The following is a 20285-nucleotide window of genomic DNA, read 5'->3' on the forward strand; positions in this document are numbered from 1 at the left end:
TTTAATTTAGAAAGGTGGGGGTTAATGCTGTTTACTATGTGAACTACATGAGCCCTTTAAGAAAAAGTAATAATGTCTCTTTAATAGGCTCAGGCAATTGAGATTTGAATTTCAACTGTTACTATTTAAGTTACTGATTGAAATGTTATGGTACTATATGGTCTGAAGAAGCTTATGTGAAAGCGCTTACCTCGTGTGGATTAAAGTACTTTTTACAAATATATTCGCTTTTGAGACTGGATTTTTACAGGAATATTGGTTGCCTTCTGCTGCTAGTCATCTGTGAGCTGTTAATACATTTATATCTCTATAAAAGTAATCAAGGCATATTAAGTTCACATTTACAAATGTTATACTTCACATACATTGTTACATATAAGCAATGTTACATAAATTGCTCAATTCCTACCTTCTCTTAAACCTCATTCCACCTCCAAAACATTTTTTCTGCATGTATTGTTCCCACAATTTCATTTTTTGTGTGTAATTTATTGCTATCCTTTTCTAAAGCTCCTACGTCCTTTCCTTTGATCTCTTTTACAACGTTCACTACTACAAAATATAGTTTGGTTTAAATTTTGACTTTCATTATCTAGTAATTGCTTTTTTGACAGTCATCAGAATTAAACTTAGCAAGGCCTCACCACGTCTAGGCAATTCAGATCCAGTATCTCAGCTCAAAAAAAAAAAAAACTAATAATAATTTCCTTTGTTACAAGAAATTTGCTCACCCAGTGTTCCTGATAGATTACTGTGCAGGGAATTTTTAAAGTCTGCAAAAAGACATTACACTCTGAGAACATATGCTGCCAGGTACCCCTTTCTTCCCCATTATGCCTCAACATTTGCCATTCACCTGAGAAAAAAATTATTTGGAGTCCCCTTGGGGTATAGAAGTATCTATGAAAACACTTCCAGGCAAAATCCTAAATATTCTGGATTTTGTTGCATATCTGGGAGCCATACATATGTCCTCCCACTGTTTCTTGTAAACTGCATATCTAAGCACTCTTCACAATCTTTTCTAACCTCTTCTGATTCCTGTAGTTATCATGCAATATTTTATATGCTTGCTAATTATTCCTTTTTAACAGCAGTTTATGAGCTAGATTCAATTAAAAACTCAACCAGTACAGGTCTTACATTAAGGATTCCCCTTTTGTTTTCTGTTTGTCTATACTCTGATAGCAATCCCTGCTAGAGAAGGCAATCACTAGACTGCAATTCAAATGTCTTCCTGGCCTATCCCATTCTGTTACCTTTCCCTCTCTAATTACTTGTTCTCAATACCTTGGTTCCTTTGCCAGCTTCCTCCAGTAAATTACAACCACCTCCTGCCTCTTCTCTGTAACCCCAGTTGCAGTCAACTCTATTGGCAGAATCTCCTTTCTCCATTCCCATATTGGCATAGTTATTAGTACACTTTCTACTACTTCGTGAATATAATATTGTAGTTCCCATTTTTAATGTATCCAAATCTTTTGGGTTTCTAATACCATGATACGAATGGGCCCCATTCCTAAGTCAAAGTATGATTAAAGTTCATGACATTAGTATTGTTTCAATCTTTAATTTTAGCTGAAAGTGCTCTTTGCATCCCCCTCAATGTTCCCAGTAGAGACTCCTCCTGCAATCTGTATGGAGTTATGTGTATTGGTAACATATCTAAGTATGATTGTAAATTCTTTTTTTATAACAGCCATTGCTCCTACTACTACTACTGGAACTGTCTGGGTATCCTTCTTCCACATTCTCCTTGTTTCTGTCTGCAAATCCTGGTATTTTAAGACTTTGTGTCTCTCTGTACATAAGACACTGTAGTCACTGGGTGTAGCAATTTCAATGATCAATGCTACTTTTGTCTTCCTTTCATGAACTGCTATATCTGGTTTTCTCGCAACTATTTTTTGAAATGGTGGTAATGGATGAACTCATGTGATATAAGCTTCATGATTTTCTATGCATTGTAGCTCATGTTTCCAGTGTTTTTCAGCTACTTCAATATTATAATGTTTGCGCAATCCCCAATACAACAGTCTTGGCACATTATTATGCCTTTCAGTACATAGTCCTTCTGCCATTAGTATATCACAGCCAGGAACAAGATCTGTGACTGTTTCTATTCTGTTTTACAAAACTTACATTTGTCTGTTTTTCCACATGTTCAATAGCCTTTGTAAGCCAATGTGTACTTAGTCCACTATCTTGGGTCACCAATATTAACCTTTCAACTTTTGGTTTAAATTCACCTCTCCTTAATCATTCCTGCATTCGATCATGATTAACATGAGGTTGTTCCAAGAGTTTTCCATACTTGCAGCTATATTTATTCATTTTCTACATTTCTTTCCTTCTCATCTTATCCCTTACCTTGTATTCTTTCTTATGTTTTTTGGCATATTCAGTTGCTCCCTGACTTTTATCTACTTCTGGTTTGATTTCCATTCCCACTTGATGCCAATATGCTTCTGCTAAACTAAGCAGAGAAGTTATTTTATTCTTATTCTCATCATGTTTTAAAACTTTCACTACATTTGGGTCTTGTGAGGTCAGCAGATATGTATGCAGTCCCAACATTGCAGCTCTATACATGTAATCAATTTCGTAGAGGCCCATCCTTCCTTCAGAATAGGGAATATATGATCTTGGTATGCACTGATTTTTATAAATCATTTGGTGAGCATGAAGCATTTTTCTTGTTTTTCTATCTAATCTATCCAACACCTTTTGGGGCCAGTCAATCACTCCAAAACTGTAAGTTTATAGCTTGGACTTTATTCCTAGATGGCAATGTTGTTTTTAGTATTAATTTAAGTCTTCTAAAATATTCCTTACTAAGTTTTATTCGCATTTGTTCATGTTTTAATGTAAACGCTTCATCAGTTCCCAAATATTTATACACTCCCTCTTGCTCAAGTTCTTTTATATCACATTCCTGTCCCAAACTTCTGTTTTCTTGGTGCTGCAGCTTTCCTGCTTTAAATGTTGCTTTTGCACATTTATCAAGACCAAATTACATTCTTATATCATCTGAAAAAGTTTTTACTACTGACAGTTGTGCTTTCAGTTTCTGATCTGATGAACAATACAATTTTAAATCATCTACAAAAAGAAGATGAGAAGTCTTTACACCTTGTTGTTTTCTGGCAGTCAAATTGTAGCCATGACCTAATGATTTAAGTAGACAACTCCACAGTTGCCACAGTTTCCTGTTTCTTCCCTTGTTGTGTAACTCCAACTGAACATTTGTACTGGTTTCCTATGGAAGGCTCCAAAGTATCTGATCAGATGTTTCCCACTACACTGATTTTTCTTAATTTGGGGATCCATTGCTGTATTCCGCTTGTGATGTTATCTGAGTTAGATCTTCTTCACTAAATCCTTCACTTCACAGGTAATCCATAACCTCATTTTGTATTTCTTTAACTTCTCCATTACTAATCTTCTTTTCTACTTTTCCTCTTTGCTTATTTTTTGTAAAATTCTCGATGCCTAGATGCCTTTGCCTGTATTTATCTTGGTGCTGCTCTTTTTGTATTGATTAGTTTTGCTTTCGCCTTTGCATATATATTTCACCATATTAAATCTCTTGTTCTTTCCCATGTCCGTATTTCTTCTTCAGATGTCTCCTGCTCCTTCTGTTTCTCCTTACTTTGGGGACTCATTATTTCATCATGCTGTGATGTAAAACGTGTTAGGCTTTCTGCATTAAATCATTCACTTAGCAAGTATTCCATAACTTCATCTTCTATTTTTTTAACTTCTGCTTTACTAATCTTATGATCTATGCTTCCTCTTTGTGATCTTATTTATTTATTTTTTTATTGTGAAATTTTCCATATCTGGATACCTTTGCCTGTATTTCTCTTTGAATATGTTTGAGGCTGCCTTTTTGTGTTGATTAATTTAGCCTTCTCCTTTACATAAATATTGCACCATATCAGGTCTCTCTTTCTTTCCGATGCCCATATTTCTTTTTTATACCTTTCAAAAGTCTCTAGATTTTGTTCTTTATATTGTCACACTTCTTCAGTGACTTCTTTTTCCAAATGGCCCAAGGTTTCTTGGTCTATATAATGTTTTTCATAAATTTGTTGTATCAATGAATACAATTTTTCATTTGAAGCTTCTGACAGTTTTTCTTGAGGAAGTATTTTTCTTTCCTATAATTTCTTTCTTAATCTTTTTGTATATATTCTGTCTGGAAATGCTGGGCTTCTTGCATAATAGTAGCAATTCATAATTTCTTTCTTATCCTCAATAGTCCAATCTATTGTCTTTATGGCTGTTTTTTGGCCTATTAGTTTTTGTGAATTTTGTGGACTACTACTTTCTTTTACAACAGGGTGCCATCCTCCTCTGGGCCTCGCCTAGCTCCATTGTAAGAATGTCTCTTTGTCTTGAGGATTCTACACTGGTATTTTTTCCAATCCAGGCACCAATGCACCTACCAGGATTGGTCACTTTTTTATCCTGAGTTTTGTGCACATAGCTATCTTTTTTTAAATTTTTAAACCTACTTCTGTCTGTGATATATGCTATATAAAAGCCAGTCTATATATCAGTGTCATCTTGGTGAGATTTTGTGAAAAACAGGGTTCACCTCATGAAGGTGCTCATCAAGACTTGCAGATGAATTCAGTTGCAGCAATACTACTCTCTTTGCTTGCTGACTTATCATCTTTCCATTTGGACCTCAACTCTCCATTTTTTTAATTTCTCTAAGTCTTTTGGGTTTCTAATACCATGATGGGAATGAACCCCATTCCTAAGTCAGAGTATGATTAAAGTTCATGAAATTAGTATTGCTTTAATCTTTGATGTCAGACAGAAGTGCTCTTCACAGCACCCACAATGTGCCCAGTAATGACTCCTTCTACAATTCGTATGGGGTTACATGTATCTAAATGCAATTGTAGATTTTTTTTATAAGACCCATTGCTCCTACTACTATTGGAACTGCCTGGGTATCTCTCTTTCACATTGCTCTTGTTTCTGCCTGCAAATTCCGATATTTTATGACTTTCTGTCTCTCTGTATGGAAGACACTGGGCCTAGTGATTTCAGTGATCAGTGCTACTTCTGTCTTTTTTTCATGGACCGCTATATCTGGTTTTCTAGCATCTATCTTTTGAACTATTGGTAATGGGTGATCCCATGTGATATAGACTTCATCATTTTCTATGATGCTTTGTGGCTCATGCTTCCAGTGTTTTTTCAACCACTTCAGTACCATGTTCGTACAATCCCCAGAGCAATAGTCTTGCCACATTATTATGCCTTTCAGTATACAGTCCTTCTGCCATTAGTATGTCATAACCAGCAATGAGGTGTGCAACTGTTTCCAATTCTGTTTTACAAAACCTAAATTTGTCTGTTTCTCCCACATGTTCAATGGACTTTGTAAACCAAAGTCTATGTAGCCCACTATCTTGGTCCCCCATCTCTTGATTTGAATTTGCCTCTCCTTAACCATTCCTGCATTTGATCCTGATCAACATGATGTTCTTCCAGAAGTTTTCTATACTTGCAACTATATTTATGCATTTTCCACATTTCTTGCCTTCTCATCTGGTCCTTCACCTTATATTCTTTATTTTGATTTTTGACACATTTAGTTGCTGCCTGATTTTTATCTACTTCTGGTTTAATTTCCATTCCTGCTTGACACTGATATGCTTCTGCAAGATTAAGCAGAGAAGTCATCTTAGATTTATTTTCCTCATGTTTCAAAACTTTCACTACATTTGGGTCTTGTGAAGTCAGCAGATATGTGTGCAGTACCACTATTGCAGATCTATACATGTAATCAATTTTAGGGAGCCCATCTCTTCTTTGGAACAGGGAATATATAATCTTGGTCTGCACCGATTTTTATAAATCATTTGGTGAGCATGAAGCATCCTGCTTGTTTTCCTGTCTAGTCTATCCAACATGTTTTGGGGCCAGTCAATCACTCCAAAATTGTAAGTTAGGACAGGAATAGCAAATTGGTTTATAACTTGAATTTTGTTCTTAAATGTCAATGCTGTTTTCAGGATTCATTTAAGTCTTCTAAAGTATTACCTGAGCAAAGTTTATTTAGACACAGCGAACACTCGATTTTGAAGGTAAAACGGCTATCCAGGTGCTCATTGTTTGTTTTAGTTTTGTTATGTTTTGGCACCTTTTCCTCCTTTTTGGAACTTTATCTTCTAAAGTATTCCTTACTACATTTATTGTTGATCCTTCATCAATACCCAAATATTTATGCACTCCTTCTTGCTCAAGTTATTTTATATCCCATTCTTGTCCCAAACCAATGTTTTCTTGGTGCTGCAGTTTTCCTGCTTTAAAGGTTGCTTTTGCACATTTATCAAGACCAAATGATATTCTCACATCATTGGAACATGTTTTGACAACTTGCAGTTGTGCTTTCAGTTCCTCATCTGATGAGCTGTACATCATCGACAAAGAGACGATGAGAAGTCTTTACACTGTTGTTTTCTAGGAGCCAAATTATAGCCATGGCCTAAGTTGTTAAGTAGACAGCTTAATGGGCTAAGGGCAAAGCAGAATAGCAGCAGTGAGAGAGAGAGTCACCCTGGAATATCCCCCTTTGAATTTTTTATGCCTGGGATAACAATTTGTCCTTTATCATGGCTTAATTGCAAAGTGGTCTGCCACTGTTTCATTGTCACTGTAATGTAGTTGATCAGTATAGGGTGTATCTTATACATTTTTAAGCAGTCTTTTATCCATGAATGTGGGATACTATCAAATGCTATGCTTTTTTGTAGTCAATCCATGCCATACTTAGATTCTTACCCTTTTTACTGTTCTTCACTATGACTTTATTTAACAACAAACAATCCTTTGTTCCATAAGACTTTGTTTTATTGCCCTTTTGTTCTATTGCCATAATTGCCATTCTGTATGACTGTTATTATTGTCCTTAAGGATCTGCATCCAAAATACCATTCTTTCCTTACTTCTTGAGTTACCCCCAGCTTCATCATCATACCTTTCCACTTTGAATTGCATCTTTCTGCTTGTGTTATGTATAAGAGCCTTAACTATGCAGCTTTAAAATATCCCTTTAAATCAGGTGATCCAAAACATCCTTGTTATAGTGTGAGGATTAACTTACCCCACTTGACTCTTGCCCGCTTCCCCTCCCAAATAAAATCCTGCTCTTTATCACTAACTTCTCCTCTGCTTGATAAAAATATGCCTGACCTGCAGATAAAACTAAAAGGACTAAATACATTTTTACTATTTGTATCTTGCTGTCCATGTCCATAGTCTTCCAGTTGCTCAGTTTTTGTATTATCTTTTGTTTAGTCTCTTCCCACATATTCTCAGCTGGCACAACAGAATCCTTTTTAATCCATACTTCTAAATACTTTATATTTTCATGCCCCCAAAAATATAAGCATTGCTGAACAGATTCATGTGTGGGTACTGAGGGTATAGAGTTTATAGCTATAAACTTTGTTTTATCTTCTTTAATTTTATATCCCAAAAAATGCAACTGTCTCAGAATGTTCCACAACACTGAAATGTCCCTTTCTGGTTCTGTCAGGTATAAAATAATATCAGCTGCAAGTAAAGCCAACTTTTCTTGAACACCATTCCAAATATATCCTTTAATTTTGGAGTTCCTTATTTTCTTTGCCATTGATTCTAAATATGATGCAAATAAATGGAGAAGAGGACATCCCTGCCTGGTTCCTCTGTTCAGATACAATTTATCAGAGAGGAACATTCCCATTTTGATTTATTCCTCTGATCCCTCAGATTTCCTTCTAAATAACCATATTATTGTATAAGGAAATGCAAATTCTTACATGATGCTATTTATAAAGGCCCAGCTTACTCTGTTGAATGCTTTCTCTGCATCAAGACCCAACAACAACAATGGTATTTCCTCACATTCTGCTTCCCTCTAGATCCTCATTGTTTTATTAATGTTGTCAAATGTTTGCTTCCCTTCCACAAAACCACATTGATCCATATCTGTCAATTGTGGCATCAGCTTTACCATTCTTTTATCCATTATAGACATAGACACTTTATAATCCTGGTTTAAAAATGGACATATATGAAGCTGGATCTGGTGGGTCTTCACAGTCTTTAGGTATTACAGCCACCACAGCTTTTTTTCCAGGATGTTGGTGCTTCCCTTTCTTTTAAAATACTGTTAAATAAAACCTTCCAGATCTTTATTACTTTCTTTCCTCCTAGCTTCCAAACTTCTACCAAAGTACCATCTATTCCTGGAGACTTTCCTATAGATTGGTTATACATCACCATTATATCTCATCTCCTACTATCTTAACTGTTAGTTGTTGAGCCTCATCTGCCTCTAACCCTGGCTTATATAACTCTTCCATAAATATTTCCATTTGTACTTTTTCTTGATTTTCACATCACTAATTTACAACAATTTCATAAAATTTCAGAAATATCTGTAATACCTCTACAGGATCTCTGCTTTCTTTGCTTTTTATAGGTTTCTTAAGTTTGGCAACAACCATTTCTACTTTCTGTTGCCTAAATTGTTATGATAAACATTTTTGGGCTCTGGAGTTAGTATATGAAAAAAACAGTTGCTTAACAGCAATCTTTCTAAAGTCACACATATTATCCAGGTGCTCCCTTATTTTGTCTTTCGCACTCTGCAATTACATCTCTTCTTGCTCTGTGAAAGTCTCCTTATTTTGTAATACTTTAAGCTTTAACTGCCACTCTAAATAATTCTTACTACTTATTAACCAGATCTCTTTTTTCTTTAATTTCTACCCTATTTTTAAACTTCACTTTAATTTATCCCACTCACTAGCTATAACTTCTTGAGTACTGTTTATCTTCCCTAATAACTTCTGTATAGTTTCCATCACCCATTCCTTAAATTCCTCTATTTTTAATAGGTAGGTGGGAAGTGCCAGTGACTCATCTCTATGTCATTACCTTGCATTTGTGTCTTAGTAATTGGTGCATGATCTGAAATAGTTACTGGATGTGTATCAGAGTTCTCAATTAAATGCACATGTTCATGTGAAAGATAATTTATGTCTAATCTGGTACAGTTATTGTACCTTGTTGAATATATGTAAATTCTTTCCAAGTTCCTACTACTAAATTCACATCTTTCTTTCCAAGTATTTTCATACATTTCTTCAGAATTCTACACTCTTTTGTTATATTTTTCCTTCTAGACCCCACAGATACATCCCTGCTGATGCAAATCAAAGTCCAGTCCCCACCTATAAGTCATATTCCCTGTTGAAATCTGATTATTTCTTCCAGATTTTTTAAATCTTCATAATAGCAGTTTTAGGTGGAATATAAATACTGGCAGTGTGATTCTCATCCCTTGCCCCTTACTAACACAAATCTGCAATTATTATATGTTCCCCTCTTCTATCACTACTGGAGCACCTCTAGCATTTAATATAAGTATTCCCCTTCTCCTCTGCCTGTGATATTCTGCAGAATATCCATCTTGAAATCACTCTGCACATCTTAATATAATTAAGCCTTCTTTTCTTTTTGCCTGTACCTGTGAGACCACTCACATTCCAAGATAATACGGAAAGTGTTGTGATTATGATAAGAAGTCATCATTCTCACCTAAGTGGCAGTTTTTTTAAAATGTCTGTTTTCAGCTTTCGTGATACATACACCCATTAATGTTTGGCAGGTTAATCCTTTAAACATTTTTTCTTATTATCAATATTGGAACCTATGTCACATTTTGCAAGACTTTTTGTTATAATCAAAAAAAAAAATAATAAAATAAACAAGCACACCCCCAGAACACCCCCATAACCAATTAACTTAATACAAACACATATAACTATGTACATCTTCAAATAATGAAGTTTAACCTTCCTAACAGGGACATTTATGCCAAATAAACAGCTGCTAATGCAGGCCCTAATTAATCTGAAATTGAGGTTATCCATCATAAGACACATGTTATTGCATGTGTTTCTACTTACATTAATAGGTTTAATCTGATTTATTCCCCTCCTCGGATGGGAAAACAACTTACATTCTTTCAAAAATAATTAATTGTTAGCCTTTACAAATCTAGTGTTCTGTCTTATTGTCCTGTTATCAGCTTGTCTCCGTGGAACTGTAAGAGAAAAGTAGTCCTCTGATGCAGTCTGAAAACCAAACTGAAATTTATTGCTAAAGGAAAACTTTTCATTATATTCATTATTCTCATATTTACTTGTTTCCACTTAAAATTTGTTATTAAATTAAGCCAAGGGTTTTAATTCAGACATTCACCTATGCAAACGTAAGAAAAACATATTGGATCTACATATATTTTCATCTGTACACTTTTACACTCTACCCCATTGCAATAACCCAAGATTACAGCCTATTAACTCAAACATGCTTTTATCTAGCTTTTATTCTCTTTTTGCACTGTAATGCCTATATTTCTTTTTTAAGAAAAATTTTATTAATTTAACATATTTACAATATATAAACAGAAAAAAAGAAATGCACTATCACATACTGTTATACAATGTTAGGAATACATTAACTCATCAAGGTAATCTTATAAAATTAACACATTAAGAGTCTTGTAAAACACACTAAACACAAAAACTATCAATAAATCCAAGAAGCCAGTAATCCACAACCGATTCATTGACTGAGCACTTTCGTCTCAAATTAGAAACTTCATCAGAATAACACATAGACAAGCATTCCCAGCCTTTATACATTCCCTTAATTACAGTTGATGACATCACTTCCTCATTATACAATAATAAATATGTCAACAAATTAAATGCATATACCATATTGTAAAAACAAATTACATTGCATAACATCCTATTATTTGCTTTAAACTTATAAGAATTTAGTAAAATATGCTCCTGAATGGTTTTCCATTGACTAGTGCAAGTTGAGTCCATCCAGAGTATAACAGAGTTAAAATTTACATTAATAGAATAAAGTTCTATATCTGTGAGGCTAGTATCATCATACTGTTATAATCGTATATGATTTATTTTTGTTGTCATTATTTCATCCATTTAAATTAATAGATGATAGATTAAAACTGTCTATATTGTGTATTTTAAATAATAATATGATACATTTATCCACCATATTAGTTTAATTGTATATAATACTCTAATACATTCCTCCATCATTATCACAACATTCCACATTTCTTGAATTCCTCCTTTCTACAAACTAAACTACTAAAACTTAAAAATAATAAAAATAAGTCTACAACTGTAAATGTATACATTACTAATAAAACACAACTTACCATGGATACCAAAGTTTCCAGTTTCCTTGTTGAACAGGCAAAGTACTATGCTGTCTGTCTCTGACCAATACCTAACAATTTATCAAAAAGCTATCCAAAAGCTACCTTTACTTACAAATAATTAATATAATATTATATAAAAGTTAAAATAATAAGAAACTGTTAATTTTTTGTATATTTTGCCATTTAAAACTGTTTCCCCATTGCTACATCATCATCTTCTTTCGGCTGTTCCCATTAGGGGTTGCTACAGTGGATCATCTGTTTCCATTTCTTCCTGTCCTCTGCATCTTGCTCTGTCACACCAACCACCTGCATGTCCTCTCTCACCACATCCATAAACCTTATCTTAGGCCTTCCTCTTTTCCTGTTACCTGGTAGCATCATCCTTAGCATCTTTTTCCCAATATACTCAGCATCCCTCCTCAGCACATGTCCAAACCAACGTAATCTTGCCTCTCTGGCTTTGTCTCCAAACCTTCCAACCTGGGCTGACCCTCTAATATACTTATTCCTAATCCTGTCCACCCTTGTCACACCCAGTGCAAATCTTAACATCTTTAACTCTGCCACATCCAGCCTTTTTGTCAATGCCTCTGTCTCCAACCCATATAACATAGCTGGTCTCACTACTCTCTTGTAGACCTTCCCTTTCACTCTTACTGGTACTCGTCTGTCACACATCACTCCTGAAACTCTTCTCCACCCAATCCATCCTGCCTGTACTTTCTTCTTTACCTCTCTTCCTCACTCACCATTACTCTGAACTATTGATCCCAAGTATTTAAACTCATCCACCTTCACCACCTCTACTCCTTGCATCCTCACCATTCCTCTATCCTCCCTCTCATTCACACACATATATTCTGTCTTAGTCCTGCTGACCTTCATTCCTCTTCTCTCTAGAGCATATTTCCATCTCTCCAGGGTCTCCTTCACCTGTTCCCTACTCTCACTACAGATCACAATGTCATCTGCAAACATCATAGTCCACTGGGACTCCTGTCTGATCTCATCTGTCAACCTGTCCATCACCATTGCAAATAAGAAAGGGCTCAGAACTGATCCTTGATGTAATCCCACCTCCACCTTAAACTCATCCGTCACTCCCACTGCAGACCTCACCACTGTCACACTACCCTCGTACATATCCTGTACCACTCTTACATACTTCTCTGACACTCCTGACTTCCTCATACAATACTACAACTCCTCTCTAGACACCCTGTCATATGCTTTCTCTAAGTCTACAAAAACACAATGCAACTCCTTCTGACCTTCTCTGTACTTCTCCATCAACACTCTCAGAGCAAACATCACATCTGTAGTGCTCTTTCCCGGCATGAAACCATACTGCTGATCACTTATCATCATGTCCCTTCTTAACCTAGCTTCCACTACCCTTTCCCATAACTTCATGCTGTGACTGATCAATTTAATCCCTCTGTAGTTACTACAGCTCTGCACATCACCCTTATTCTTAAAAATTGGTACCAAAACACTTTTTCTCCATTCCTCAGGCATCCTCTCACTTTCCAAGATTTTATTAAATAATCTGGTTAGAAACTCCACTGCCATTTCACCTAAACACCTCCATGCTTCCACAGGTATGTCATCTGGACCAACAGCCTTTCCATTCTTCATCCTCTTCATAGCTATCCTTACTTCTGCCTTGCTAATCCATTGCACTTCATGATTCACTATCACACATTCGGTGTTAAGTAGACTACTGTCTATGTAGTAGTTCATGGGTACAGAGTTTTTACCAAAGGGGATGACAATGCACTTTTTGGCATTGAGCTTGAGGCCATGGCTCTGACACCAGGCATCTGTCTCAGCGAGGCCCTTCTGTAGGATTTCCACATCATTTGGGGACTCGATTATTGCTCCTAGTTTGCAGTCATCTGCAAACTTCATTAGCCAGAAGCCTTCTGTGTTAGCCTGTACTTCAGAGAAGTAGATACCAAACAGGAGAGGTCCCAGGACTGAACCCTGTGGTACTCCACTTGCCACTGGATGAGGTCAGATTTGGAGTGTGCAACGTTCACAGTGTGGGTTCTGTCAGTGAGCCAGTTGGCAACCCATCTTGTGATGTAGGGATTTATACCTAGTTTAGTGAGTTTAGCTATAATTCCAGAATGGGGGATGGTGTTGAATGCCTTGGTGAGGTCAAGCTAGGCTATGTGAATCACCTTACCCTCATCTATGGCTTTGGTGACTGCCTCAAAGAAGTCGATCAGGTTCAGGAGGCATGATCTGCCTTTCACAAACCTAAACTGGGTGGGATCCAGAGTTTGGAGGTTACCAATGTCTTTGTTTATGAGTTCAATGATGATACGTTCCATGGCCTTGCAGACCAGGTTCATCAGGCTAATAGGGCGATAGTTCCCGGGATCAGTGGTGGCTCCCCCTTTGTGGAGTGGGATAACGGTTGCTGTACATCATTCAGTGGGCACAAAGCCTGATGTGAGGCTATGACTGAACATGGTGCTTAGGTGGGGAGCCAGTTCGTTCTGAAGTTCATGTAAAATGCAGCCTGGGATGTTGTCCGGTCCCATGGCTTTAGAGAGTGCAGCTTTTACCTGCATAGTTGTGATTACAGGGACTCTGCACTCTTCCTGTATTGATATGGGCCCTTTAAGGGGTGGAGGGGTAAAGTTAGCACTGAACCTATCTGCTGGGATGTTGGCAATAGCAGTTGGTTCTGTAATTTTCATGCTGCTGTGCTGTAATTCACAGCAGATCTGGGTGTTGCCATTGAGATTCTTGACATAGCTATAGAATGCTTTGTGATTGTCCTTAGAATCAGTGGTGATTTTGTTTTCATAGCTAGCTTGGAGGATCTTATAAGGGATCTCAGCTTCTTACTGAGGCTGACCAGGGAGCTCCTCCACTCATGGAATTTTACTCAATTTTGCAACAATTTCTTCCTTCTGTTGTACAGTTTATTTATGGCAGGGGACCACCAGATTGGCTTCCTTTTTTTTGGAGGATAGCATCTTGGTTCTGTTTGGGATAGCATGATCCATGCACTCGTGTAAGTGCTTATAGAGTGCATTTGTGCAGGATTCAGCAGCCGTAACTGTATTGTCCATCTGCATGGGTGTCATGACGTTTGCCACTTCTGTCTTAAGAAGCATGAAGTTGGCTTTGGAGAAATTTTGTACCGTGGTTTCCTTAATGGGGGCGTGGGGGCGGAATGTAGATATCTAGGATGATTAGCTTATGGCCGGATCAGACCAACGAGGAGTTGACTTCAGGTGTGGAACACCAGTCACTCATGTTGATAATGACTAGGTCTAGGATATTGTTGCCCTGGTGGGGGTGTTGATAAGTTGATCCAGGGCATTGGAGTTTATGAATTCCAGAAAGCATTGTGTGAAGGAGCTGATACATGAGTAACTTTCCAAGTTAATGTTGGGGTAGTTGAAATTGCCCATTATTAGGGTGTTTGGTTAAACCCTAATATTTTCCAGTACATCAAGAAAAGAGGAGTGCGAATCCTGGGGCATGGTGGGGGATCTGTAGCAAGCTACAATTTGGATTGCAGTTTTGCCCAGAGTTAGTTGCACTTGGATAACCTTGGACGCATTATGCTGAGCAACTAGCCTGGAGGTGTGGATATCCTTAATAAATATGGACACACCTCTATCTTTGGTGTTCCGGTCCAGGTTACATGGCCGAAAAATGTGGTATGAATTATAGCCTGCTAGTGCAGGGGTACTCTCTGGAGCCATGAACCAGGTCTCAGTCACTGCACAGATATCGATATTCTCCATTTTAAGGAGTGCCTTGAGTGAGTGCATTTTGAGATTTAGACTTCTAGCATTGAGTAGCATTACCCTCAGTTTTTGCTTGCCTGTTCATGTTACGGTGGTGAATTTGTCATTTGAACCTTGCCTAAAAAAGGCACTATAGGGGCGGCAAAAGCCTTAGCCAGTATTCGGAATCTCAGGGGTGACAGGTGCAGGCCATCTCTGCATCTTAGCAGCTATGTTCCTGTATAAGTTTCTCATTCTTAATTCTTTTAAACTGTTCTAATCAGTAACAAAACATTACATTTTCCATTAGTATGTATAGTTAGAGTTAACAAATCTACAGCATGGGCTATCAGCATTGAGCAAAATATAAATAAATTATATGTCAGCAACTGCTCAATATAAAACATTACTATAGCTTTTATTTTACCAAGTCTTCACTTCATAGAAAAGAAAAAAAGATGTTATTTTGAGTACATTTCTCAGATATATATATATATATATATATATATATATATATATATATATATTACATGATGAAAGTTTCAAAACTTCAAATCTTATATAGTTGACACCATATAATTGAAGTTTTGAAACACTGAAAATGTAATAAAAAACAATAACATAAAAAACAAATCATTTAAACGCTCTAAGAAGGGAAGCAAGCCACCCTACACCCCCACACCCCCTGATACTTAAATATACCAATATACCAGCTCTAAGATTGCACTACAGTGCAGAAAAGGGAAATCTTCCCTTTCTGCACTGTATGGAGATCTCCATTAAAAGATTCAAAATTTCAAGACTTTGATCATATGGTGTTGACCATATCAGATTCGAAGTTTTGAAACTTTGATCTTCTGATATATATATATATATATATATATATATATATATATATATATATATATACATGTGTATATATATATATATATATATATATATATATATATATATATATATTTATATATATACTTGAAAAAAAGAAGAAAGAAAAATAAATTTCCTTTTTGTTTTCACAGGCATCAGTGATGAACTTTGACCTAGATTGTCTTCAGAACAGCTCAAGGTGGGAAGCAAGGCAAGCAAGAATCTGGCATTCTGATATTACTGGAACATTATTTTGTTCTGAAGTTTTTTAAGTGTTACTTGCTTCATAAATGACCTGTGTAAGGATTGTGTTACACAGGAACAAAGAAAACAAAATCATCAGCACTTTAACACTTCTAATTAGCATATTACTTACTGATTATAATTGAATGACATTCTCTTACAGTAAGCATTTAACATTTAGAAATACATCTATACATTTAGTTACATGAAATGTATTGTCTTTCACTGTAAATATAGTAAAACATTTATATTTGTCATCATGAAATTGTTTTAGCTTAAAATATAAATACTTACTAACATACGTTTGAAGCTTAAAGTCCAATACAAACTTTTAACGTAAAGGGTAAATTTATTGTTTCAGAAAATAAAGGTTTTGCAATCAGAGAATAAAAGTCACGCATTTTTAAGCTTTTTAATTTTTAGAAGCAGTTTTCCAGGAAATCAGCTAACTCTGTCTTTTGAGAGATATACTGTTCCACTCCATTTCCTCAATATTATTGTGTTAACAAAAGTGGATGCCTCCTCCAGTGTGTCACATATTTTAATTCCTTCAGAAAGAAATATTCTGATCTCTGCAGGAAACACCAAAATGGCTTTAATATTTTTTTTCTTTTTAAGTTCTTTGATCAATGGTAAACAGGCTTTTCTTTTACTCATTGCTTTAATGGAATAATCATTGTCAAATCTGACTACATATTCAGCTATTTTAAAATGTGTGCTGGACCATGGTGTTTTTAATATTTGATCTTTTTCTAAGCTAGATATAAACTTAACTATAATCAGTGACTTTTCCTTCTTCAGAGGTGCTCTCAGGGATCTATTTGTGCTTTCAATTCCAAAAGATAAAGTTTCAGATATATGTAATGTTTTATGTAGCCAGGTTGTTAAGAAGTTTATTATATTATCTCATTCATACTTTTCAGGCATGCCATAAATTCTAATGTTATTTCATCTTGCTCTGTTTTCTAAATCATCCACTTTATCTATAAGCCAGTTATTTTATTTTAAAAGAAATTCAGTCTGAGACTTACCTTCAGTTATTCTTCCTTCATGATCATTTAAAACCTCTTCCATACTGCTGATTTGTGCAACCTTTTCACAATAATTTCTAATTTACCATCTTCCTTCTGGTTCCTTCTTTGAAACTTCCTATTTTGGTATTTAGTTTGTCCATTTTGAGTAATACATCTTGTCTACTAGATATTATTGCCTTTATGTCTTTTTTTAGCACAAGAATTCTGAGTACCATTTATTGAGTGGCTCATGTTGAAGTCTCTTTTGTCCTAACCAAGCAGTTAAACTTCTGATAGTTTTTGAAGACCTTGAAGCTATTAATCTTTTATCTAACCATTAATGAATAAAATTAGCTAATACGTATCTCCAAATTTTACATTTTGATAATTTTTTCTGTAGGAGAAAAATTTTCAGTCACAGAGCTTTCACCTGTTACTGGTTTCAGTTAGCCATCTTGGCCATGCTCCCTCATGCCTACATTTCATAATAGGGTCATAGGATGATACTAGGCTATTGGCCTGGAGGCTCTCATAAGCCTAGCCAAGAATGTTGCCCATGTTCCCACAAAGTCAGCACCTGTTTCCCCTGTCCAGCAGGGACACAGGTGGGATCCCAGGGGTGTATTTTCCATTTCCCATCTAGATGTCCAGTTTTCTCTTAAAGAGGGCCAGTGAGGTATTCTACTTGATATGGAGAGAGAGTCTGTTCCACACATGGAGGAGCCTTTGGGACACAAATCTATCCCACCAAGTTTTATTAATGTCACAGACCAGGTTGAGGCCTTGCGTGCTATGAAGATGGTGGAAATGCAATATAAATATATTATAACTATTTAAATATATAAATATGATATAAAGTAAAGTGCGGTGTGGACACCTCTTTACCTTGTATACTCCATGGTTATCTTAAGACTCAATAAAATATAGAAGGATGCACAAATGTGGAGAGTGCACAATCTTTAAGGCTCCTGTCTCAATGAATGAACTATAGCTTATCACAAGATCTGTGTAATTTAATACAGTGGGAGATGTAGTGTGAATAATATGGCTTTATAATGGTCACTGCATCTTGTAACATACTCATCCAGCAGTGTCCCCACTGAAGTGTGCAGTTGTTGGGTGATGCGGGCTGTTGATGACAGTAACAGTCATGAACAATGAAGTGTTACACTGACTGATGGAATATGTTAACATTATTCATTTGGCTCATTTCCTTTTTATCTGAATAGGATGTTGCTCCATTCCATGATCATATAAATTATATCACAGTGAGACAATGAAGGTTAAAGCTGAATGACAGAAATCAGAATTCTTAACTGTATGGTTGTCTCTTAAGATGCTGCATTATTTAAATAAGTAACTTGTGCTTCTCAAGGAATGAATTATGCTGGGCTGAAATTAATTAATTAATTTATTGATGTTTGTTTATCACAGTAGGTATCTGATCGCAAATGACCAATTTCAGGTCAATCCCATTGAGTTCATTTAGCCTAAATGGGCATAAGAGTTGCCCCTACCACACCACTCATCATTCAACTAAAACTGAATATGCAGCAAGGAGTTAGGTATTATATTCTGTCTCTATTCAAAACAACTGTAAACAAATAAAAAGGAATGCCCTCAGTAATGACTGACGTCCTGCATTACTATAGTGATATTATGAAGACAAGTAAGGCAGCATATGATAGGCAAGCTTGGTGTGCTTGGCTTGTTATAGTGACACATTTTATGATGGAACAGATAAGACAAACACAACAGCTAAGTTACTAATTGTAATAAATACAAATGAGTCTTTAAAACTTTCAGATGAAATGATACCAAGACTTTATTGATGCAAAGCTATTACTATAAATACATAGTTGTAAGCCATAATAGGGGGCAAGATGGAGTTATGGTGAAGTACTTATTAAACACCAAAATGCTATCAGCACATTTTTGTAGGAGTATCCAAAGTGCTGTTTTTACTTCCTCTTGCCTCTTCTCTTTCACCAGGTTGACATTATTTCATGCATGTTACACTCAGAAGTAGTCCTTGGTGTATCAGCATAAATTACTCTTTATACAGAGCATTCAGTTACTTATTAAGACCAGGGTCCAACCAGGGTGGCTTGTTTTTGTGATTTGACCTGGGCTTATTTCTGTTTGGTACTGCCATTTCTGTACATTTGTTTATGTGATTATGCAGGACTTTTGTGTACTCCTCTGTATAGGCTTCAGTGTCTTCTGGATTTGGGGGACCTTGCAATCTAGCTATGCCATCACTTAATAGGAGGTATTTTGCTTTAGGAAAGTTCTTAAAGACTTTGGGGTTCAGTGGGGGCTCTAGTTTTACCTTCATTTCCAAGGGGACTGCTTTGTGATCTGATCTTACCAATGAGGACATCACACATGGTGGTGGTGATGGAGGTGTAGTGTTGTCCCATATTTGTGAGTACCAGATCTCAAATATTTATCCCCCTGGTGGGAGTGCAGATCAGCTGCTCCAGGGTATTTGTATTCAGAAAGTTGAGAACTCTTTGGGTTTGTAAGTCAGTGGTCATGTATGCCTCCCAGTTAATGGAGGGGGTAGTTAAAATCACCTAGAAGTATGGTATTGGGCTGGATGGTGAATGATTCAAGTATGATGTGTTGGTTTCCTGGTTCATGGAGGGGGATCTGCATCTAGCAAGAATATGGAAACTGGATTTTTCTCATAGTCAGTTGGGCATGGAGTAGCTCAATTGTTTCATATTGCTTTCTCAACCATGAGATGAGATTATCCTTTGTGTAGATAGATACACCCCTGCCTTTCACTTTTTTGTGTTCAGTGGGTGAACGGAACATATGACAGATGTTATAGCCATGCACTGCCGAAGTGCTTTCCATGACTTTAAACCATGTTTCACTAACTACACAGGTATCAGCATTTGATAGGGTGTGGAGAGCTTCTAGGGAGTCCAGTTTCTTGTTGAGACTCCTAGCACTGAGCAGTAAAACCTTTACCTTGCCCTGAGTAGCTTTTGATATGTTGGAAGTTTTATCTATTTGGTAATGCCTGAAAAGGGCAATATAGGGGTGGATAATATTTTTGCCAATATCCAAAAGCCTAGAGGTGAGAGATGAAGACCATTCCTGGCAAAG

This window comes from Protopterus annectens, chromosome 6.part0, assembly GCF_019279795.1.
Source record: "Protopterus annectens isolate FY-2018-M chromosome 6.part0, PAN1.0, whole genome shotgun sequence".
NCBI lineage: Eukaryota > Metazoa > Chordata > Ceratodontiformes > Protopteridae > Protopterus > Protopterus annectens.